The following is a 24,564-nucleotide window of genomic DNA, read 5'->3' as shown; positions in this document are numbered from 1 at the left end:
TATTTGAACTACTTACTTTTTTAAGTGCGCATTGTAAGAACTGGGAACTGTGTTGAAGAGAAACAGCCACTGCTACGCGGAAACGTTATTCCGACGCGATATTTAAAACCACGTTGAAGTGCCTGGAGGAAGCGTACAGTATCTCGCGAATAACTAACCAGACGATCATCGATCAGACAATCTCGCGAAAAAAAAAAAAGTATACCCTCCTCATTGGCACATTACGTACTCTTGTGTAGCAATAATCATTTTTCCAGAGGTAAGTTAAAATCAGGGGTTTTACGCACCGAAACCACGATATGATTACGAAGCACGGCGTAGTGGGTAACACCGTATTAATATTGACAACTTAGGCATCTTTAACGTGTGCCTAAATCTAAGTACGTGATCGGTTCTTTTTTTTTTTCGCATTTCGGTGCTACAGAAATTCGGCCGCCGCGACCGGGATCGAACTCGGTACCTCGAGCTCAGTAGCGCAACGCCATAACCACCGGAGTTCACTGGGGCAGTTCTCTCAGAAAGTGAACGCAAAATTTGAAGTATAGGAGTCAACGGAAACCACTCAAACTTGGAGGCATCCTAGCGCAGATGTAGAACGATACGAGATACGCAAGTTCCCCATCGAGTAAAGTGTTTTGCAGCACTTTTGAGAACCAGAGTTAAAGTTAATCTGAACCGTAAGCGGGACCTCACTGATTTGAACTACGCGTGCGACGCCACGTTGCTTTTATATTTTTTTTTCTTACCATGGCTATAATTATTCACGTATACATTCCACTTGCATCGTCACACGTTGTCGCGGTGCGTGCGAAGTCCTCTCTAATATTCGGAATTCTTGGAAAGCCCGCAATATATACGCCTGTATTTCCCACTTTTATTTTTCGTTTTGTTTTTGTGCGTCCCCGTCAAATCTATCAAGAAATAAATTAAACAGAAAAGACGCAGCATTGAAGCGATCGAGTAAGAATGATGCTCCCAACTTCCGCCCCCGCAGCGGTAGCGCCTGACCTAGCATTAGACAGGGTGACGTCTGCTTCTGCAACGCCAAGTAATCGTGACGCCTTCGCTTGTCGAAGAAAGCGCCCCAATACGGGCACGCCCACACAGCAGCGATCGACTGTTGAATTGAATTCTGGGGATTTTACTTGCCAAAACAACCATTTGATTATTAGACACGCCGCAGTGCGTGAGGGACTCCAGATTGAATTTTGACCGCCAGGGGATCTTTAACGTGACCCTAATGCGCGGGACACGGGCGTTTGTTTTTTTCGTCTGTTGTTCGCAGGTGCGCTGCAGGCGGCCGACAAACCTACGTTTCCTGTGACGCCCAGTCAAACTGATCGTCACCACAGCTTCCCCCAGTCGACCGATTATAGCGTCCAGCGGTAGCTATTTTTCGCGCCATTCGTCCGGGGACACAGACATGCCGTGTTTCTGTTCAACTTTTATTTCGAGAGATGTCGCAATAACGCTTCTTCCTCTTCCATTCGCTGGTTGACGTCGTCCCGCCTGTGATCTTCCTTTCTCGAGCACAACAGCCTCGCCTTCCCTCCTCCTCACACCCCCCTCCTCCTCTTCTTACTCCTACAATCCCGAGAAGGTGCTTTAATAAGTAACGACGTGATAACGTCGGGAAGTTGAATCTTCCAGAGCACCGTGCCTGCTTTTTCTGTTCGGTTCCTTTTCTTGCAATGCGTGTCGCACCTCGTCTTTTTCTTCTTCTCTTTATGTTTCCTTTTTTTTTCACCTTGGCACCATGTCTCGAGAGGCTGAGCTCATGCCGAGCGAATTTATATTTCCGGAAGCAATCAATTCCTCTCGGCGCTCGCACGCTCTTACCGTCCATGCTTTTAAACCTCTACTTTTTTTCTTTTTTTTTTCTTTTTCTCTTCATCACGCCGTCTCTGTGACGCCTTTGCAGTCGAAGGTGCCATCCGCTACCTACGCGTCGCGCTTCCCGAATGCTAAAAAAAGAATATTTTCTTGCACATGCTCGCCTCAAATCAAGGCAGGCGGCAAGAGTAAAGAAAGATTAAGCGATGCTATAGATATCGGCGAAACGGTGCAGTGTGCGGTGCTAGCGTGAAAGTAGCTCACCTGAACGAGGTTGCTTGCGAAGACATTTTGAAACGCAGGTACTTATCCGAAGCAACTTTGAGAGAACGATAAAGGAGGCATGGTATGGGGAGAATCAATCAATCAATCAATCAATCAATCAATCAATCAATCAATCAATCAATGCTATATCTATCTATCTATCTATCTATCTATCTATCTATCTATCTATCTATCTATCTATCTATCTATCTATCTATCTATCTATCTATCTATCTATCTATCTATCTATCTATCTATCTATCTATCTATCTATCTATCTATCTATCTATCTATCTATCTATCTATCTATCTATCTATCTATCTATCTATCTATCTATCTATCTATCTATCTATCTATCTATCTATCTATCTATCTATCTATCTATCTATCTATCTATCTATCTATCTATCTATCTATCTATCTATCTATCTATCTATCTATCTATCTATCTATCTATCTATCTATCTATCTATCTATCTATCTATCTATCTATCTATCTATCTATCTATCTATCTATCTATCTATCTATCTATCTATCTATCTATCTATCTATCTATCTATTGAAAAAGGAAGGAGTGCAACTAACCGGTGTCCCGTAAGGCAGTGGCACCCGGTTTGTGTTTAGCCTGCAAAATGATGCCTTGCGTGAAAAGGGGTTGTGAAAAGAATTCCTCAAATTTGTAAATTGTGAGTCGAATCCTTCATTGCGTGTTTGAGTCTCCAAGAATAGCAGTCCCCTACGTGGGTTGGATTTTCATTTTCGAAAACGCAATTCTCGTATAAGAACGAATAACACGATAAGAAAAAAAAAAACAGGAGAATCCAAGTGCTTTTCTCGCTTTCAGCCCGCATAGTCAAAGCATCACAATGGGTCGTAGTAAATTGCCGTATCGATCGTCGTAGGTCGGATGGCCGAAAACGGGCCTACTTTATTATGCATGGCTGTAGTGTAAGAGCCGCTTTTACGCCCTCTGCATCTCTGCTGGTGAACGTGGCCGCACCGACAGGCTGCACCGTGCCACATACTAATTAGGTGTATTTATGCAGCGCTCGATCTTACGTATTGTAAAGAAAATGAGCAGCAGCGAACAGGAACGAGCAAACAGTGAGCGACCTTTCTCTAAATGGCTGACAAAGCCCTGTGGTCTCCGACATTGCCCTCAAAATTTCTTTTCCAGAGTTTTACTTGTCGCTCTCCGCGACGGACCATAGGAAATGAGTTCGCACTTCTGAGCAGGAAGCAGCACGTACGGCTATAACCTGGCAGCACTGTATGATTTCCTAATTTCGGTGAATGTACTCTTGCGCAGCTTCATGTGGCTGACTTAGCATACAGAAACACTATCTTGTCATCCTATCGAATGCCACCTTTATGCTTACTGTGCCATTTCTCAAACCTAACTTTGCACTTTCCCAGTTGAGACGGTTGATAATTTGTTGCAATTTATATGCGCATTTGTTCAACAGGGCGATGACATCCGACAACCAGAGGTCGCTGAGATATTTCCAATTCATCAGATAAGCACAGTGAATCGTTCCCACTGTAAAATACTCTAGTTTCCTTTTTTAAAATTATCCAAATATTGTGTCGCCTTACCGTCTGTGGAGACTGGTCGTTCACAGATATTGCCTCCGACAACCACTTGAACTTTATTAACCCTCATGCGAACTATTTGGCAGAAGACATACAGAAATCTGCCTTTTCGCTGCCACGCACACGATCACAGCCATTCGCTGTGCCGGGTTCCAGTTCTGAACGAAAAATTCTGAAAGTGACGCGTCTCACATCGCGGCCACCCAACAAATGTCGAGCTTGGCGTTGAAATGCCAGAAACACCCGACTCTGCGCGCACGTCCACATCTTATACTTCGAATTGCAGCGCACAAATCGTACTAACACTTATAACTCGACGCTGGTCGCTGCGAAGTACGCTCAAAGCGGTGAATCTAATTAGCTAGCCACACGTGCGTGAAGCTTACCATGCTCGAGTTGGAACTGCCTGCGGTAAACATTGATTAGTACCACGCTCGCATTCGAAGCGCCGTGAGTTCGAGGCACGCACAGAGGCAACAACTTGTTTATGATTTTCAATACTCGGCACTATTCTGAAAGAAGAGGCCCAAGAAAGACACCACGTGACGACCTGGTATGAATTCGTAAATGACTGCCGCCATTAATTGCATTCCTTTACGGACGACGACACATCTTTTTTTTTTTTTTGTCGTATGCAAAGCTCGCGTTGCGAGGCTTCGCCTACCGAGACGTCGGCGAAGACAATTTCCTACGGAACTTGCCAGTTCCTTTTCGATACTTACAATTGTAGGAAAAGAAGCGTCATGCGTGCGGAGAACTAGACGCGGTGAAAAGCTTTGTTGCAGGTGGAATGCCATTTTTTCGTCGGAATTTTTACGTCATTATAGGCAATCTGGAACGTTTCTCTAGTCACCCTTTGGGTATCTGTTTCATTTGACACAGCTCTTGCTGGAACCGTCAATGCTGCGACAGAGGAAACGAGCACTGCGACCGTCTTCTCAGTCATGTATTCATAATGGTAAGTTAAAACGTCAAAAATGCAGAAAGAAACCACAGTTTCAATGCTCAAGACTATGTGATACTACCGTTGACTATAGGACATTGCTTTGAAGCGGCGAAGATAGGACCAGGCGACCTGGTTCTTCCCTAGATTCTTTAGGTTCTGAATGGAACAAAATGAACGTTGAAACCCCTTCTGAAACTGTTTAGAAGCTTGAGGATAAATTGTGCTCACCCAGGGCAGAAACATTGTCTGTGAACAGTACCCATCACGGAATATGTCGATCCTAGATGAACTCAGCATCATGTAAGAGTTGTAAGGGCGTAATGTAATGTAAGGGCATAGCTTACTGCTGCAACAGTGTACCGCTAGCTCAGTTTGAAGAAGCACTCCGTATTTCTTGGGCTTTTTCCCACATCAACGTCTTGCTATTAACATCACCAATGAACACTGCGCCATGTCGTAAAGTAATCACTCTACTGATACGGCACAGAATGATGACGTAGTTTCTTCCACAGCATTTCTGAAGAGGCTTAACCGAGGACACACGCCTTAGCTCTCGACATAGAAAATCACGTGTTCATCACTCTGAAGTGCTAGCCTCATCACCTCGTCATTTACCTCACCAAGTTTGATTAGTATGTTCTCTTATTATCACCGATGATAAGCAGGGCTGAGCTATGGCAGTTATCCCGGGAAGAACGCGTGGCAATGCCGAACGCTGGCTGCCAGCTATCTGTCGCAAGGCAGTTCTGGAATCCAGCTTCAGCGATTGCATCTTGCAACTGTTGTTGGCGCAGTTCGTCATACTTCTTTTTTTGTGCAGTAAAGGACGCAAAATGATGCGACAGCGTCTCTTGTTTCGTCACGTCTATTCGCGTCCTTCACGTAATAACGACTGATGTTCGTCGGTATTCACAACCCCGGCGTGCATCAACTCCTTGCTGGCATTTACCAAGCGCCAGTGATGCGCGTAAAACTTAAAAAAATAAAAACTATATTATATAAGATCTATATAGCAAACAATTTCGTCGTAAATGGTGCTCTGTGACGCCGCATTTCGGTAGGAATGAGAGAACTGCACAAGTCCGCTACACGATATTCATTCAGACTGCCAACGCCTTGGTCCGTGTTGATGAGAGTAAGGCTCTTATTTAAGGCGTTCACTTTTTTTATTCGTAAGAAATTGCATGCAAATGTGGCTATGAAAAGTTTGTAGTTTCCAGACATGCTATGGGCACGAATACAGGCGAGGTCTGATGCAATAGGAATTTTTTTTATATTTATTTTCGCAAAGACATGAACCCCCCGGGTGACGTGCAAGGCTAGACAGAAAGGAAGACCCTTACGCCTATGGGTGAGCGATATGCGTTAGCCATGCGTCAGCCATGCGTAATTCGACTTCTCCCGCTTGTTTGGAAAATGCGTGTTTCACCGTTGGGAGTGGATACACGGGTGCTTTGCTTCGTTACTCGATAAATATAATTTTCGAATTTGACCACCTCTTTATAGCATCAGACTACACTTTCAATGTCCGGAATATCAGCACACAGTGGTCAAGCCACGTCTTCCAAACACCAAGGCTTTCGCAGCAGTTGACACCCCGTTGGAAACTTCAAGGGCGTCGCACCATCTGGCACGACACCATCTAGGAATGCCAAACAGCCCCCAGTTGCGAAGCATAAACATGCACATGCGTCACAGGATTTAAACTCTCACCAACTGCGTGGTCTCGCACTTTGCCTAGGTGACGACATCTCACGCGGTGCGCTCACGTTTAAATCAATTTATTGCTCCATCAGTTGGGAGATCACCCGAGCGACCGCTTCAGTTTCTTCGGTGGTGCACGGAATTACTGATAGGCGGCGCACAGAGAGAATATACCACCCCCAGCAGATCGAGAGAACGAGTGAGAGGTGCCAGATTGAGCTGCTTTGCTGCTTAGTGCCTCGAGCCTGGCCGTAATATGTTTTGCTTTTCTTTTCGCCTTTCCTCGTTTTCTTTCACTTTCGCGCACCCGTCTTTACTCGGGGAGCACAGGCTTTTGAATATCTTATGACGAGCCGCTCGGTGCGGCAACGCCTCGGACCGAAAAAGAAACCGGCCCGACGTCCCTTTCGCCGAGATCCTCCATAGAGAGGTGCGAGAGTCCGGCTCCGCGGCATCCCGTGTCTCCAGGGGAGGATTGGTAACCTAAATATTTGGAACCCTGAAAGAGCTACTGTCCCCACCTGTCCAGTTGTCTTCGTACGAAGAACGACTGTGTGCATTGAGCCATCCGATATTTAAGACGATGAATAACTACGACCTGACAAAAAAGTATGGGTCCCCTAAATTGGTATCGTGATAATAAAAATAAATACAAATACAGGAACACGTGAGCAAGATCTGTCCCCTATTCCTGTCTTTTGCAGGAAAAGCACCAATCACGGAGTCGAGCTTCAGCATAGCGCACGGATTACGGCTGCTGGCTTCATATGGTCGTAAAAGCAATGCCGCTACAGGCGTAAGGTTAGTTCACGTGAATTATTGCACCTTGTCGCAAAACCCGTTTAATGATGTGCTTGTAATGTGACCTCTGCCGCGTTCCGCCCGTGGTGACAGGGTGTATTTTTCCACAGTCAATGTTGACGTCGAGCCGAAGTGACCACCGCGCTCTCGTTGAACTCGTCTTAAGCGTGGTGGTGAGTAGAGCGACCAAAACGGCACTCGAAAACGAAGAAGGGAAACACACGAAGCACTACTTTGCATGCATCCCAGTTCGCTCTCGTGTGCGGTCTCATCATACTACTTACCATCGCGCTTGCTATTAACGTCTTTCCCATTATTTTTCTTCGTGTTAAGCATCGTCATTGTATAATTGTCGACGTCCCCTTCACCTTAGTTTCTTTCTTTTTCTTTCGGTGAGCTTAAAAGAGAGCTTCGTTCCTTTAATGGCGCCCGCTACTTCTCTTAGAAGCACAAGCGATAGTAGAAGCACGAAAAACACTGAAAGACACTGAAGGCAGTAAAAAAAGCTTGAACATATCCGATGTTTCGCACACGTGTAAAGGAAGGCGCAGAAGGAAGTAAAAGTATACTCAGAGACACACGTACGGTTCTGTAAATAAGTGAAAGTATACAAACGAATCAAAAAGAAACCGCACCTAAGATAACAGTTTTGTAGACAAGAGGGTTGTCACAGCCAAACGATGCTGCCTACCAAAACGATAACTGCATAATTACATACAACAAAGGCAAACTCAAGCAACACATCTGCTACTTGTGTTAGTTGAACAATTAGTGGTTTCATGCACGAACATTTGGTGGAAGCATACGAAGATTACATATTCTAAAAAAATGATATTTAGAGCCATGAGTGTAGCCTCTTTGTAGCCCCATTGTCGGCTACGTGCGTAATATGTTTTTCCATGGTTGACTGTCGACAGTCTAACAGCATCGATTCAATCTTCACCTGGTTGTGCACTGCAATGGGAACTCGAGAACATAGCGTCGTACATCTTCATCGACGTGGCCACAAAGGCCGCCCCACATTCAGCGTTTTTACTGGCGTTTTCGGGCGTTGCGTCTCTCGGCGTCGACGCATGAACGCCACCACAGAGGGCGTCGAGCCACACAAGCGTCACGCGGACCAGCTATGATTGGCCTGCGCTCATCGAGCCGCTTCTGGCGGCGGCGGCGAGATCTGGTGTCTCTTTACGCCAAGCGACGCCGGGTGACGTCGGGTGACGCCGGGTGACGCCCGGTAACGCCCGGTGACGCCGGGTGACGCCCGGTAACGCCCGGTGACGCCGGGTGACGCCGGGTGACGAAACGCCAGAAAACGCCGAGAAAACGTTGAACGTGGGGTGGCGTTTATGGTACTGCGGGCGAATACCGCACTGAAGTAGGTGCAAAAAGTTACACGTAAGCGCTCTACTTAGCCGTAGGCGATGCAATAAAGAGTCAGAGTTTCTGTTGTCGCTCAACCTTGACAAGATTGGTCCGTTCGCCGTAGCTGTTTTCGCACAGGATGTATCTGTGCTGCGTGTCATTCGGGGCCTCTCTGGGACTGACTCGAACTTTCTTTCGGGTGACCAAGATCAAGCTTCTATTGCGCTCATATCTCGCGTTATTTCTGCAACTGACTCGCAAAAATCGGAGAAGATTGATTTAACTAAAACGCAAGATTAAACTGTTTTCGCGTAAAAGAAATAATAACAACAATAACAAAGAGAAATGAACGGGTGTCAATAGGCGTAAAAAGAAATTACCACGCGAAACAAAAAGAAACCGTTAAATTTGCCACATTATCATTGCTCTGCGTGCCAGAAGAACGTCAGACGCACATTAAGTGGTATGCCTATGATGAAAAAGAAATTACGCAACTATGCGTCTCCACATTTTACGCAACGCTAAGTCTGCCCTGATTTCTCGGGCAGGGAATAACAAATAAAGAAATGGTGAATAATATCTGCCGAAGGCTATTGACGTTGTTACCCTGGGCGGATTTCCCTCTCTCTATATATTTTTTTTCTCTCAGTAATTGTAGCAAGAAAAGCTGCAATGGGCAAATGCATCAACGTTACCTTATGTAAGCGCGCTTAGTTCTGGCTGACGTGGCTGGCGCAAAACCTCGCCAGATAATCTTCTTAAGTTTTCTTTTACTGTGTAAGCAAGCTTTACGTGATCTACTTGAACGTTACCATCGTAACTATTATAACGCGTCATGATTAACTTGTGCACCAGTGCGCACAAGTGCTCGCTTAAAAATTATCATTTTTATTTGATTAGAAAGAAATATACAGGTTTGTGCCAAAGCAGACTGGATTACCAGCGGAAACGGCGCAGCAGCATGCATCACTGGCCCAATTATTACCGCCAAAGCGACGTCGAGATAGAGAGAATATTATGAATCAAAGGCAGAGAGGTTAACTAGGCCTGAGCACGGTTGGCTACCCTACAATATGACATTACACAGAGTGTAAGGTCGTAGAGGTAAACGTGCTGAACCGTGTTGGCAAGGTAAATTTGGTTGACTTCAGGGGCTGACTTTCAAGGGCGTCGTGGTGCGAATCCCTGCGAAATGATGTTCTCCGAATTTGCTTTTTGAAAAGAAAGGCTCCAGAAGTGAACGCCTCCAGATGAGCGGATATGCGTTGCCACGAAGATGCGAATTGCACTTTAACGTTATGACGTAAATTGCTGATACATAACGGCATGCATTATAGGTAGATGTTTGTTCTGGAATCAGTTCTGTGAAGCTTATCAAGTTCTGCAGAAAATAGCAGAGATTTCTTTTCGTGTTTACACAGGACTGCATGACGTTTCTTTTTTTTCTTGTGCTGACTCATCACCATTGAAAAGGGGATAAAAATGCGGGTGCATGAATGTTACCGGTACATTTCAGTTAGGAGGCCAGCTCAATCTAACTGAAGTGACGTCTTCAAGTGTGCGTACTTGTGTAAAAACGCGCGTGATATGACCGCGCCTTAGATAGGGGGGAAAGGGGCGGAGAAAGGTGAGGGGACGAGTTGAGGGCAGAAGAAACGTTGCTACAGGTGTTCGGAGGTTGCCCTGAGGACAATGTGGCGCTGCTTCTTTTCCCAAGATCTTGTGAGACTCATTTGAAGCACAGAGGAAAACGTTTTTGAGGTGCGCGAAGAGCGCCGTCAATATGTGAAGACGTCTACAATGCTTGGGAAAGCTACGCGAAAGGGGACGCGTGGCTTATTGGGCTCACCACAATGTGAAATGGGCGTATCGCTGGACAAATTATCCGGGGGCGTGATAAAACAAGGCAAGAAATCGCTGTGCATCTGAGGCTGATCTGAAGAATAGAATGAATAAATGAATAGGAACAAGGAAAAAAAGAACACTTGCTTAGCAGCACAATTCAGGAAACCACTTATCTTCTTTAACACCACTTAACGATGTAGTGCGTCCCGTAAGAGGTCACCCACGGCTTGCCTACACGTTGTGTTTAATCTCAAGGACGTGTTTAGACATTATTTGAAAACAGTAGCCTTTTTTAGACCACTACTATACTGCTGCTTTTACCTATCAGTGTCTCTGACGTAAGACGGGCTATAAGAGCTCCTTTCTAGCAATAAATTGCAACTTAGGAAAGTTACCAGCTTGCATTACAGCAGAAAAAACACGCGTCCCTCTTGCAATTTGGAACGCGACATGTTAAACTTTAAATATTTGACTACTTAAGATGCCATGAATGCAGATTTCTGCGCACAAGACGAGGACGAAGAAGAGGCTGAGACACATGAGCACGAACTTACAACATTGTTTCATATTGAAGCAAGTGACCACATATATAGCAGAATCCGTCACACACCACGTGTGCGCCACCCGCAGAGGATACCTATCTCTGCGCAAGAAGGATAGCTCCTTGCTGGAAAGGGCGATGGATGGTTTTGACGCACAGGTGTCACCCCACCTGTCAATCAATTCCGTTTCGATAATTTCCCAGGTTAACTGATTAAGATTTCTGCTGACGATTGAGCATGCACTATACACCGGTTTACATGGAACCGTATTTGTGGCGTCTGCCGGACTGCGCGTACAATTTTTACAGTCGGCATCCTAAAAACTCCCTCTCATTTCTATCACATTGTAGCGATGCTCCCGTAGCCTGTCATTGAGGCATCGTCCGCGCTGACCAACATACTTACACCCGCTAGTGTGTCACAGCCTCTTCTTCGTCCTCCTCTTGTGCACAAAAAGCTGCATTCACGTACTAGTGAAGATGCCATCATGTGAGGTTATGAGAAGAAGATTCATTAGCACGCAAAAAACTTATCACCCGCTTTTTGTGACAAACTTTCGAGTTAAAAAGAACAAAATGTTACGCAATTATTATTACATAATTTTTTTGTCATTTTGTTCTCCTTATGGCACTTCAACCAAGAATGGTGCGATAGGATGTGCGAGAATCGCAACAGAGCTGATTGGTCAAAATAAATGTCGAGTTTTACTCTTTGTGCGATCAACTGCCATTGTGATTTCCTCACTATCAATAACAATCAAGTCCTGACCCCGTGAAACCTCACTAAGCTTGATTTCGCAGCGTCTCATTATTATCTTTCCTAAGTAAGAAAAATAAATGTGCAGTGGTTATTAACCTCCACGCTCCCTTATTGGTTGTCCGAAATTGTGGGAAACGATGATTTCATAAGTGATGGCACCGAAAAAAATTTTTTGAGGCAGGAATCATTGCCGGAAAAATAAGCTTGCTATTTTTCATTCAACTGTTTTTTTTTTTTCAGGATTCGATGGGTCGTCTGTGACATTTCGTGACAAAGGTAATCGTGCTCTATTACGTAAATTTATTAGAGCTATATTGGAGCGAGAGGAGCAGATCGTAAAGACGTATCAAGGATTGTCATTTTGTTCATACCATTTAATAAATCTTCCTCCAACTGGGGATAATGCCATGACTTAGAAGCCCTAAATATCAATCAGTGCAATATAGGTTGCTCGCTCAAAACCTTTCGAGCGAGCCATGTAGCGCCCGAGCCATGTAGCGCCCGAGCCCTTGCGTCAGAAATCTCACATCAGGGTGAAGAAACATTTAAGTATTTCATGTGCTTACGTTAATTAAATTAAAATTTTATACTGCTTCCACTGCCATTATGAAGGTGCGCTACAGAAATTATTAAGTCTATTCCCTGGAGCTGAACCTAAATTGACAATAAATTGTTTTGTTTAGGCTAACTTCTACTTCATTAATTTTTTACACTATCCATGTTTTGTAAGTCCGTGTCTTGTTTGAGCAGGCGTTTTCATAGGTTTCATTTTTGCTACATATGTTACTGAAGAATGCGCGCATGTATTTTTACAATTGTTGATGCATTGTACATTAAGGAGAAGAGTATTATTCCTATTAATAATGCAAGAGCGACCACGTGTACCTTGTCCTTTCGCTGTTTTATAAAAGAAAAAAAAAGGGGTGTATAGGGTGCTTAAACGTTATAAAGCATAGAAGCGTGACAAAGGAAAATAGCGATATGAGAACACGTTGTATTAGTATGGCATCACTGCAGCACGAGAACGTCAAAGCAGGAATTAACGACCTGTAACATTCTTGCATTGAAACAGCGTTGGGGGCAAACTTTAGGGAACCAGCTGCAAGATGAGTGTTTAAGCTAAGATGAATGTTGCAGAGCTAATTACTTAGTGCTGGCATCGCTGCCAGGAAAATGTATTGCAGGCCCTTTATGTTTTTGAACATATTACTCAAGACGGGATACTGATTGGCTGCTACTTCTGCCTGTTTCTTCGAAGAACTTATGAGGATCTCATAAAGGCTTCGCTTGGCCCTTCAAAAGATCCCGATCGTCATCCATGTTAGTTACCATTCTGAACCATTGTTGTCACTGAAAAACAAAAAAAGCGAATGATAGTTCTAGTACTGCCCAGTTGCAAGCCGAGCAAGGAACGCGATGTATAGGCCATTTGAGACTTCATGAAGTCTGTCCCAGTGGTACTAAGTGTTCTGTGACCGCGAAATTCCGGCCTGATACATTTTCACTTTAATCAGTATTTTCCCTTGTTCTGCACACATTCGCTGAAATATGCCTGTAACATGAGCTGCCACAAACATAAATATTGCTGCAAGGCTACCGAATCCGAAAGGAAAAAGCGATAACTGTGGCAAACATGACGAACCAGACAGTGTCGCCCAGCGTGACAGCTCTCCACTATTTTTTTCACAGTCTTGCGCCTCAGTGTAAATACATCGTGTATAAAGTCATGTAATTACACCTTGTGCATTATTTACGTAACAATATTTGACTGACTTAGCACTTTCTTGTCTAATAATCCTTGTAATAATCATAACACCTTACTAAAATACTTGACACGGATAAAAACAAACGCTGGATGTAATCTTACAAATCTGAGTGTCGGCAACTGTAAATACGTAATTACGTACTTATGTGCCGTACACGGTTCTCTCTTATATTTTCAAACATCCACGTGACGAGTCACGGTTAGGTTAGGCTTCTGTGTGGCATTTTTGGAGCCTGCTGTCTAAGGCATACCACCTGCTTTGGGTGCAGAACCAGCATGCAATTTCCCTAAATCTAGGGATATTGAGCTTTCTTTGGGGAAATAGAGAAATTTGTCCGAATCTAGCGGTATAATTCGCGCTAAGAGATTGCAACAGTTAAACTGCTGATTTCGGTCATTCCAAATCGTCTTACAATTAGCCCGCGAACTATGACTTTTGGTGATACAGCAGCGCAGTGAACGCCACTTTCCAAATGTATGTAGCAGGTTGCGGATGTCATATGCCCTTGAACCAAGTACTGCTACTGCGGTCTTGCGGTGCGGACCTCCAGCAGTGCTGTCGATGTCTGTGCACTCCGAATTAAACATTCATCTGTATCCGTGGAAACAAGCATACGCTGAAACACAAAACAAAGCAGCACGAGCAAACTTGGGCGTCAGCGATCGCACTTGTACAGAGCGCCGAGTGCGAAAATGCGGTCGCGGCGCTAAACAGCCGACTACGCACACAGCAGAGCAACCTTGGACAGGGTCAGAGTGGTGATCTGCGCAGGCGAGTGTTCCATTGCCGGAAAGATAAAAAAAAGAAAATAGCAGCGTATCTTTGTGCTTCGCTGCAAATGACGCGTACGCGCGTGAGTGTCGTGGCGCTGCGTTAGTACACGGTATAGAAAAAAAATGATTCAAATCTTTTTACACTGGTGTTGTAAAAAGGCGACTGTGTTGACACTATTACATTCTGTAAGGGAAGTGTGGCGCCCATCTTTCTTACAGTTCGCATGATGTATCGTGTAATCTTGGCACTTCTTGTTTGGTGGAAAACAACTTTGGAGAACAACAAAGTATGGGCGTGCTTATGCATTCTGTGGATATGACTTCACGCAGGAGGCCGTGTTAGCATAAAGGCCTTTGCTGCGACGTCATTTCAGCTTGGGCGGGGTGACTTCAGGAGTTCATTATTTTGAAACAAGCTTAGAAATAAATTTAGCTATGAAATTTGCTTTGTATTCGCAGAACAAGAGCAACGATTTATCTCTAGACAAATTACATTGACAAACTGAACAACATTTTGCAAAAAAAAAAACTGATTCTAGGTTGAAAGCTGGAGAGTTTTATAATTTGAATTGGGGAGAAACTCGCTTCAGAGATTGGCCGCACTACTTAAGTGGTAGAAACTGAGCGGCCTCTTACAGGTTAGTTTATGCAATACTTTGCATCTTTATTACTGCGAAGTAACTAGTCCGAAGAACCATAAGCGGCCAACAGGGACGCGATCGGAGATCATTGTTCGAAACACGCGTTCCGTTTGTGTTCGGTTTCACCTCATTCGATTGGCCTAGGCCACGCCGTCGTCATCAGCTGCGCCCGTCGGCGCGCCCTAGGTCAATCACGTGAGGTCAGACCGAACGCAAACAGAACGCGCGTTTCGAACAACGATCTCCGATCGCGTCCCGGGGCATTTATTTCTTAACATTCCATGAGAAAATATATCGACTTTGTTGTTTGGCTTTGTTTCAACATTTAGATCTACGAAGTACAAATTTGTTACTTCATCCGCAAACGTTAGAAAGAGCAAAGGTTAATTAGTGTCTTAGTTCCTCATACTATTGAAAACAACATAATCAGAATACATTCAACGAGGCGAACAAGTATACGCTTTCGGGCATCTTAAAGAACGAGTAAATTTAATGTAGAGCTCTTGCTAAAGTTATTCACGTGTATCTTCTCACTTCTATTTCTTACATCTTGCAACTAATGTACCCGTGGTTCTCCCGTGAATTACATCCTTCGTGCACCTATAAAATCGCCGAAGTGGTGGAGCAGGAAATAAAGAGAGAAGGCAGGGATGTTAACCAGAAATGCGTCTGGTTGCTGCCCTACTAAGTTGGTGAAGAGGTTCACATAAATGAGGGCGAGATCTGAGGTATCAGTTATGGCCGCTTTGCACCTGGGGCTTTATTCGCAAACCTTCTTCTTCTTAGGCGCTCTTTGTCATTGGCTGGCCACCTTTGCTAATATGTCCAGTATGAGCGCTGGTTGCAATTTACTCTTACGAAAAGCCGAACGTGAGATGTTTTGGTGAATACAGACCCTGACATTTGCAAGTGTGGAGTGTTAAGCGATGCTTTGCAGTTAGAACGCTTATAAGAACACGTCTGCTTGCAACAGCTGTCGTGGCGCTATAGGAAAGCCTGACTGAGAATTTAGAACTAGCATTCCCAGTTATAGTGGCTTGTTTGTAGCATGAACGCTTGCAAAGCGTTAGCGAAACAACCCGACGTAGATAAATATTTCGAAAATATTTCACGTTGAGGTCGAAATTGGGTGCAGGACACTGCACTCAATGGGAGAGGTCTTGAAGACGTATTACGCGGAATGAACTCTAAACTACCTTGAGGTGATACTAGCCTGTCTTAAGTTCTAAGTTAGAATGTATTAGTTTAAGCAAAAACATTGAATATACGTTACTGAAATCTACAGGAGCTCGTTTGAGCACGAGCGACCTTGTAGGATGAATCAGAAAATAGAAATGTTGACACGGGATAAAACACGCGGTTTTGAGAGATTACGATGGAACTGCGTATGGAGACCCTGACCTGTAGCTCACGACGTGTTTGGCTGAAGATTATACTGTAGAGTGGCATTACGATCACAACGTGGTTCGGTTCGTCTGAGTTTCAGGGAGGAGAAATTTGAAGTAATCTTTAAGCTACTCGGTGCCGCATCTCCAAGGGCTAGGTTCCCATGACAAGAAATCATGTGTAGCAATCCACATTTACGTGGTCAGGCCTCATATAGAATTTCACTGGTGTTGTTATATGACATATCTGAAAAAAAGTTACTGATTTAATTGTGCTATAAAAAACTAAGCCAGAGTGACGTTTCTTCGAAATATCTTAAGTCTGCACTGATTTCATTCTAAAGATCTCTCACTTTCCCTTGATAGTTTTCGACTTGAAGCATCGGTTCACCAAGAACGGTAAATCAAAGCCGAGCTGCATTTCGTTGTATTGAAAAACTCTTGCTAGACCTAGGCTTTGGCATGAGTAAAGTGCATAAATGTGTCATAAATATGCACATAAAAGAATTTAAAACAAGTGGTGAGCATTTGTCGACTGCAGCAGAGCTTTTGGTTCGCATGAACCAACCAGCCATTAAGTCAATTAGCCAGACGTCTGTCGTCATTGGAGTCGTGGTCAGGCATAAGGGCACAACGCAGCCATTACACATCAGGCAAGCCGGATAGGATTCACTCACCTTCATGCAAGAGACCACCAAAATGGCTTGTAGTGGAGGCTCCAGGAGCAGCACTTCCTAGTCTGGACGACGAGTCACTTCCACACTTGTGTTGTCGTTGCAGGCTTATTCAACACAGCGGTCACAACACTCCAACGATGTGAAGTAACCGAAAACAAATTGGGAAACACGTGTGCAGAACACATCAAGTTGATGACGACGCTCAGATTTGGGTCTGCTTACAAAGTTGCAACCGAACCGAACGCAAAGGTGTTGGTCTGCCTCCTGTCATAAGCATATTGTTTTGACGAGCGCTGCGGACAGACTTGTAGTAGATACGTTTGAGGAAGCACCACAACGAGGAAGACAGGTTTCTCGAGGTCTCTTGGATATCCCTCTGAAAGCGCGCGGAAATAGGAATGACGAGTACAGCGGAGTCTCATTCGATTCCCTGCTGGTTTTCAGATCGCAGGCGCTGCTGAAAGAGGCTGACGTGGAATTTCATATAAAAACAACAAGGCGCCATCGTGCTTTTCAGCATCCGCACTTAATTTGGCTGAAAGCCTTGTCAAGCTCAGGCAGCACGTTTTTCGTTAGAATTCAAACTTGGAGCTGAATCTTTCAACCCATGGGCAGTTTCAGCGAGTGGTCTTTCGAACGACTGCGGTGGAAGGTAGTTCTGTGCATGAAAAAAACAATCCCGATTGCTCTCTATTTTTCTTTCTCCCTTGTAAGGACAACTTTACAAGCCAATTACTCGCAAGTACTTCCTGGAATTTACCTTTACCTGCGAAGTCTGCGTGAGCCTTCAGTCTCTCAACACCAAAGTGTGAGGATTCCTTATGCTCTCCGTAGTTTGGCTGACACACCCTAGGGGCGCTCGCAACTGTCTCGCTGGGTGGCCATCTTTGATGACGCCGTCTCTGAAGCGTAAACGATCGGCGTGTCGCGTAACGAAATCACAAACTGTTTTTCGAAGCCCAGCCGACCCTTCCGCTGAGATGTCGGAAACGCAACATACTCGTTCGACGCAAGCAACAACATTTGAAAGAGGAGGACACAGACAAGTAAAGTTTGAAACGGGCGTTGGTAACAGACGACAATTGAGACAATGGAATAAATACTCGGAAGTTTTCAAAGGATGGATACACCGAAGGAAACACTGGCAAAGTAAAAGCACAGCGCGTCGTCTCGCGCGACAACAATCCTACGCTACGCAAGGGATGTTCGCGTACGCCGCTATGACTTTTACCTCTTTCTCATCAATCATCAGCAACCAATCACACTGACCGCACTCACAGTGGCTCACAGCAGGTGACGATGCAGTTGGTTATCGCAGAAGAGGGTCTCCATCAAGGAACGATATCGCACTCCTTCGGCATCTGGACTGCTGGCAGCAGCGAGGCATCGTGAGAATTTTCAAGGCTTCGCTCAGTGTCAACCGACAGTCCTCGACATCTTGCTTCCGCCGATGTCGCGGCAAGGAGTGGGACGTCGGGAATATCAGCAACAAAGGGGAAAAAACGAAAGTTTCAAAAGAAAGGGTAAATGTTTGAGAGCTGAATAGTCACGTAATGTCAAACCCGCCGCACTCCATCAGCCCATCCAGCCGTCCACCTGACCACGATGACGCTCGAACTCGTCGGTATCAAGTCTGCAGTTGAATCGGACGCCGTTCGAACTACACGGGAACTTGGTAGCCAACGGGCCCAGACGCCGAACACGGCGGGCTAGAGACCGCCATACGTGGCCGACGTCCATCTCTCGCTACCCCCGGCACTGTAGGTCGAAATTGCCAGGCTAGACCTGTGATCAGGCGGCACAGAATATAGCGAAGCACACGGCGTCTTGCGGCCTTCTAGCTGAGAAGACCAGTCGCGTTGTACGGGTAATGGCCACGCTCAGGTACACAGGATAGACACGCACACGAATTCACAGTTACTCCACCCAGAAAGCAGCGGCTCGCTTAGCAGGAGTAGGCCATCGGGTAAATGTCAGGACGCGGCTGGCGCTCAGTTGGGTCTTGGATCCATGCAGAAGGAAGCAGGAAACAATCACTCAGGCTCCACTCGCAGGCACGTACGTAGGGTCAACATTAGAGGCGGAAAAAGCGGAGTATGGGTGAAGCTCCGTTATCCGTAGCGGCCGATAACGGCGACCTGATTCGGTACGCTACCGGTCGCAGTGTAGCGTACCGGAAAGATCGGGGAGAAGAACGACGATCGCTGCCGGTGGACAGGGAAGGGCGAGAGTTACAGAAGAAAAAAAAAAACAGGACAACAAACCGGCGCTAGAACTGGGCATCCGCAGAAAACCGTAGATCCCAACAGCGCGACGGCGACCCAGGAGCGACTAAAACGCTCGGCCGCTCGTCGCAGCGCGCGCTCGTTTACGGCGCGGAGGGAAGTAGAAGGGGGAGAGAACGGCGCATGTGCGAGAAAGAGCGGAGGGAAAGGGTGATGAGAAGGAGGAAGAGGAGCGGGGAGAGGATGAGGGAAGATGCGGAGCCACAGCATCGGACGCCCCGGAAAGCGAAATCGAAACACGGCGCCTCTTGGCCGCTACCGCGTGGAGGGCGGACTCGCCGGCGCGCCAGTGTCGGCTTTTTTTTTTTTTTGTTAAGCTTCAGTTATGGGTTCTTCTTTTTACCGTTACTGAAGTGCAGGCGACTGGGCGCAGCTACCGTAGCCGTAGTGTGATGCTGACGTCGCTTTCGTTGCGTTTTACAGTTGTACCTCGAGGAGAGACGGAGTAAAGCACGATGAGGGGAGGGATGGTGCTATGGCCGTTATCCAATTGTCCTTTCTATGCTCCAACATACACTACCTAATTTGTGGTGCAAGTGTGGATGTGGGTCAACCTTTTTAATTACACTGATACTTTTATTATGTGAGCGCACCTGACAATAGCCCGTCACCATCGCTCTCTTAATACTTTTGGAACTCCGACGTTGGGTCCCTAAATTTCGCAACGGTACATACTCCGCCAATTTTTAGCATAGGTACGCGCGAGCTTTCACTTATTTCATCACACCAGTTCTCTGCTGAAACCCCCCTACAGGACTAGCCACCTGCCCACCAACGACGACGACTTAGTCCGCGTTCTTCCGAAGCACCAGGTTTCTCTGCACCCCCCCCCTTCCAAATAAAAACCCAGAAATGCCTCTCGGCCTCCTTTCTTTCCCCATTTTCCCTCCAGACTTCGACAGTGTCTCTCCCGCTTTCCCTGCACCGCTCTCCCTACCGAAGGAAAAGGGGAGCGGACTACGCCCGAAGGGAGAAGCAGGGAGTGGTACAACATCCAAAGGGGGAGAGGCTCGGAAAACGGCGCCGGCTGCTCCCTCTCCCTCCTCTCTTCTTCTCGGCCACAGCCCAAATCCGACCAATGGCGGCGCCGCAATCTCGTTACCAGAGGCTTCTTTGCCGCCGGGCCGCAGACGGCGGCGACTGGTGTTCTCTTTTGCGCCACTGGATGTTCTTGCTCGGCCGGGGAAAAACGTGAACAGGCGCCTATGCGCGAGGTAGCAGCGCTGCGCGTGGGATGACTTTTCGATTTTTGGCTCTTCCTCTCACGGTTTAAGGCGATTATCCCGCAGCCGCTGTCCACTTCAAACCAGTGTGCGCACCTTCGCTCTCTCCTCCTGCAACGCACACCCATAACCTCTCGCCATTCGTCTTTTTTTCAATGCTGCGAAAACGAGCACCCAGAGATTTCTCCGTGGGTTATCACGCCGCGACTCTGCTTCAACCTAGACGTACGTTTGCCGCACGAAGGTAATTACGCTGTCTGCGCACCTTCCTACATTTCTGCGCCGTCTGCTACGTTAGAAACGCGATTTCGGTCTTCTGATTGGCTCTCATCGGGGCAGATACTAACGACACTCAAGGCTTTTTCATGGTGTCGCTTGCGGCTGCAATCTATATATTTATCGTGAGGTTCTATTCTTTCATTTTGTTAATTTCTTAAGTCAATGATTACCCAGCTTAACTTGATGGCGCTGCAGCAATAATGAGCCGCGAAAAGAATTGTTTTTTTCCCAAACTCATTTTTATACAGAAACCACGATATTTGTTCACTGTGCCGTCTTCGAAGTTGGAAGTATCGCGATGTCAGTAATGGCTATCATCGGCGGCATTATCCTCGTACATCACTGCCATTGTTTCGCGGTCGTTTTCGTCATCGCTTGCTTCGTCATCGTCATCACCGTCACAGCTAGTCGTCGACGCTCTTGAGACGTGTTCACCGGTGCTGTCTGTATCATCGTAGTCCTCTCGTCTTGCAGCGCCATCTATTTGGCTGATGCATTTTCAGTTTCTGCTTATGGTTAATCTGTAAGTTAAATGCTCTAATGCTAACCCAAAGGAGGTGACTTGACAATGGAGGCTTGAATAGACCATCACCGTTGGCCTTTTCATTTCGATCTGTACAAAGATAACCCAAACATCGTATGACTGGAGTATGGAGGCTTAATGCCTTAGTATCTTTATGCAAGTTAAGGTACAAAGAGCAATTGCCACAAGCAGAAACATTTACTTGCGGTGGTACGCTGTACTAATCGTATACGGTTGTGTGTGTGAAGCCTCTTGTCTGAAGCCTGTTTTATGATGCCACTAATCATTTTACTTCTTGATTATACTTACCCCTCTCCCTGCCTTATGTCATGTTGTGTGAGCCCTCTCGTGTGCCGTCTGTATGATCAGGCAAGGAAACTTAACACGCGGGAAATGAAGTGAAGGTGTACGCCAAAATCTCTCAGGACACAAACTGTCATTCGCTTGGTGCGTGGTAGACGGTGCCACCATCTCCAATGCAACAAACTCACAGGCTTCATTAGAGCGCGCAATATTTGTGCTTTTCAAGCGAAAGTTCGTCATCGTGTCCCTGAGGGGGCTATAGGTTGTGTCTAAAACACGACGTCTATGACGCATTTCCGGCTTCGAAATGGCTTCCGGCACATGCAGCCAGAAAAAGCATGGCATACGAGATCGGTGATATCATGATACCCCCATAACATTTGCCTAGAGGCTCAGGTCTCATCCTGAAAGCAGTGTCACACAGCCTGATCTGTATGGAGAAAACAGTTTCGAACACCCAAAGCAGCTTGACGTCAGATAAATAAGCGATCTTTATTGGCTGGCGCATGTATGCAAATTACGTTGGATAGCCTACATATAGTTTCTTTTTATTGTTAGGTTGTCACCGACATAAATGTATTTTTGCTGGCTGGTCTTAGTAATGGTTTATCACCGGCAGATACAGGCTGCGGCGCACCTGCGTTTGTTACCACACCCCTATTTTCTACGCCCGCGGCCATACAATTCATATTCGACCTCCGACGTGGAGTCGGGGAAACGTGACGATGAAAGAAGAATTACAGATTACTGACAAGAAATGCCGCGAAAGGAGGTTGTTCGCTATCTGAGTGAAATATGCGTGGGGTAACATTTATTTTGTAATCATTGATAATTACATTTGACAGGAAAAGTTCGGGACTTCGACATAGGTTCATTGGCTGGCTGATTCATAACGACCCCACCGGGCTTTCCCGCACGAAAGCAACTGCGAAAATCCCCTTAGCAGTCATGATGAAAAATTAGGCCTTCATTAGTATGCCGATATGGATAAATACTAAGCACGAGTTCGATAGTCTGTCTTCATGGCGAGAGTTAACGACTGGTCGACAACCTCTATATCCCGTCGGACAAGTACAGTGTTCTTTATAGCGATAGCAATTACGCGGTCGCTCCAGGCACATTTCTGTCGTCGCCTTCGTGCTGTAAATGCGGGAAGAATGATAGGTGGCGAGCCGGTGACAGGTTCCAGGGCAAGACTGCTAGGGCCATCCGGGATGTCAGGCGGGATGTCTGGCTAATTCATACCGACCACACCAGCCTTTCCCGCACGAAAGCAACTGCGAAAATCCCCTTAGCACTTATGATGTGAAATTAGGCCTTCATTCGTATGCCGATATGGATAAATAAATACTAAGCACGAGTTCGATAGTCTGTCTTCATGGCGAGAGTTAACGACTGGTCGACAACCTCTATATCCCGTCGGACAAGTACAGTGTTCTTTGATAGCGATAGCAATTACGCGGTCGCTCCAGGCACATTTCTGTCGTCACCTTCGTGCTGCAAATGCGGGAAGAATGATAGGTGGAGAGCCGGTGGCAGGTTCCAGGGCAAGACTGCTAGGGCCAACCGGGATGTCAGGCGGCTTCATGCACGCCCTCTTCCCGAGCGCCTAAATGTAGAAGGTCGCGCAATCTCTGAGTGGTAGGGACGCCGCACTGTTCAAATGATTAAGTCAGCGGAAACACAAAACGCATATGCTTGCCTTGTGGCAAGCATATGCGCTCAGAGATGCCAGCGCTCCTCATCATGCTATTGGGGGGACAGTGAATGCTCGTTCTAAACGCGAAGATTTTCTCTACGCACTTCACTGGGTTTTCGTCACTGTGGGTCGTGCGCGACTACTATCCAGCCGAATAGGCCAACCAATCACAGCGGATGATGCGCACGACATTGCCGCTCGGTTACACCACCAGATGGCGATCGCCTACACGCACCCGCGGCAACGGTGGCTGCAGCCGTGCGGGGGAAAGGAAAAAGAAAGAAAGAACCAGAAAGCTCGCTTTCCCGCATCTGCGGCAGCGGCGGCGGCATTGCGTTAGCCTCACTACAATGGCCAAATAAAAGCCTTCCGTGGCACTTTGTGCGTACATTTAATAAACGCAAACTCGTGTTTCCACACTTTCTGCACTCACACAACGCTTCGCAGTATACAGATTCCGACCCGTTGGATCTGCTGCATTATTTATGGATTGAGATCTAATTGTCTAAGCTCGAGTGGCGTCGTACTTTAGTTAGTAACCAAAGGTTCATTGTAGCTTAAATCGCCTATAAAACTACATCCATTAGTAATACTTGGCTACTGCAATCAGTGCTTCGCCTTTTGGGTGAGACTGTTACCTTTACTGTGCTTCACGGTGATGTCCGTACCAGTACCTCCAGGGAAAGGTTGTATAGTAGATTTTTTCATGTCTGTGTCCATGTGTGGTGCCGAGATTTCAAGGCTAGCAGAAAGATACTTCCAGGGACAATAGCGACGGCACGTAGAATAATGACACTCATATTTGAACGTTGTGGATTGTTTAAACGGACGTGTAGTAGCTTACATTTTTCCTCTTCTCGTTAAATGAGCAAAGTGTGTTTTGCATACTTCTAGTGAACGTACGGACAAATGCTCCAAAAGCTTATTATTAAAATATTATGGGGATACACTGCGGGGATGGACATTTTGAACAGGTTGACTACAGGGACAGATTTTACACGAGGATGCTGTACGAAAGAACAGCAAACATTGTCTTGGAATGTGCTCTGCATAAAAAAGAATGACAAATTGATGCGTGCCAAAATGGTTACCCTAAAAGCGTTGGCAAGCAGTAACGATTGCAGACTTTCTGTGCGCGACGGTTTACCCTAAATTTTGCTTCACTACCATGGCTCGCCATCTATCGTGGCCAGCAGGTGGCTTTGTGGCTCTCAACGAGATTCCTTCTTTTTAAAGCGAAGCTTGCTTTGCCTTATCCTTCGACTTTTCCACTGCTGCTGCTGCTGTTGTGGCTGCCGCTGTCCAGCACACCGCGTCATGGGGTGGTTCAGAACATGCATATACATAGAAGCATGGCAG

General features: G+C 46.1%; 1 protein-coding gene across 3 annotated transcripts in view; it reads right to left on the bottom strand.

The window, feature by feature from the left end:
* The window catches only part of LOC126534278 (muscarinic acetylcholine receptor DM1-like), a 402,808-nt gene extending 382,958 nt beyond the window's left edge, over positions 1-19,850 (bottom strand). For all 3 annotated transcript variants that reach the window (XR_008613263.2, XM_055072780.2, XM_055072782.2), the window contains exon 1: positions 16,894-19,850. The gene's annotated coding sequence lies outside the window, so the exon portion shown is untranslated. The remainder of the gene's footprint in view (positions 1-16,893) is intronic.
* Between the last annotated feature and the right edge of the window lie 4,714 nt (positions 19,851-24,564).

The sequence above is a fragment of the Dermacentor andersoni genome, chromosome 7 (genome assembly GCF_023375885.2).
Source record: "Dermacentor andersoni chromosome 7, qqDerAnde1_hic_scaffold, whole genome shotgun sequence".
Classification (NCBI taxonomy): Eukaryota; Metazoa; Arthropoda; class Arachnida; order Ixodida; family Ixodidae; genus Dermacentor; species Dermacentor andersoni.
The sequence above is the reverse complement of the archived record's forward strand: the minus strand, read 5'-3'. Positions and strand labels throughout refer to the sequence as shown.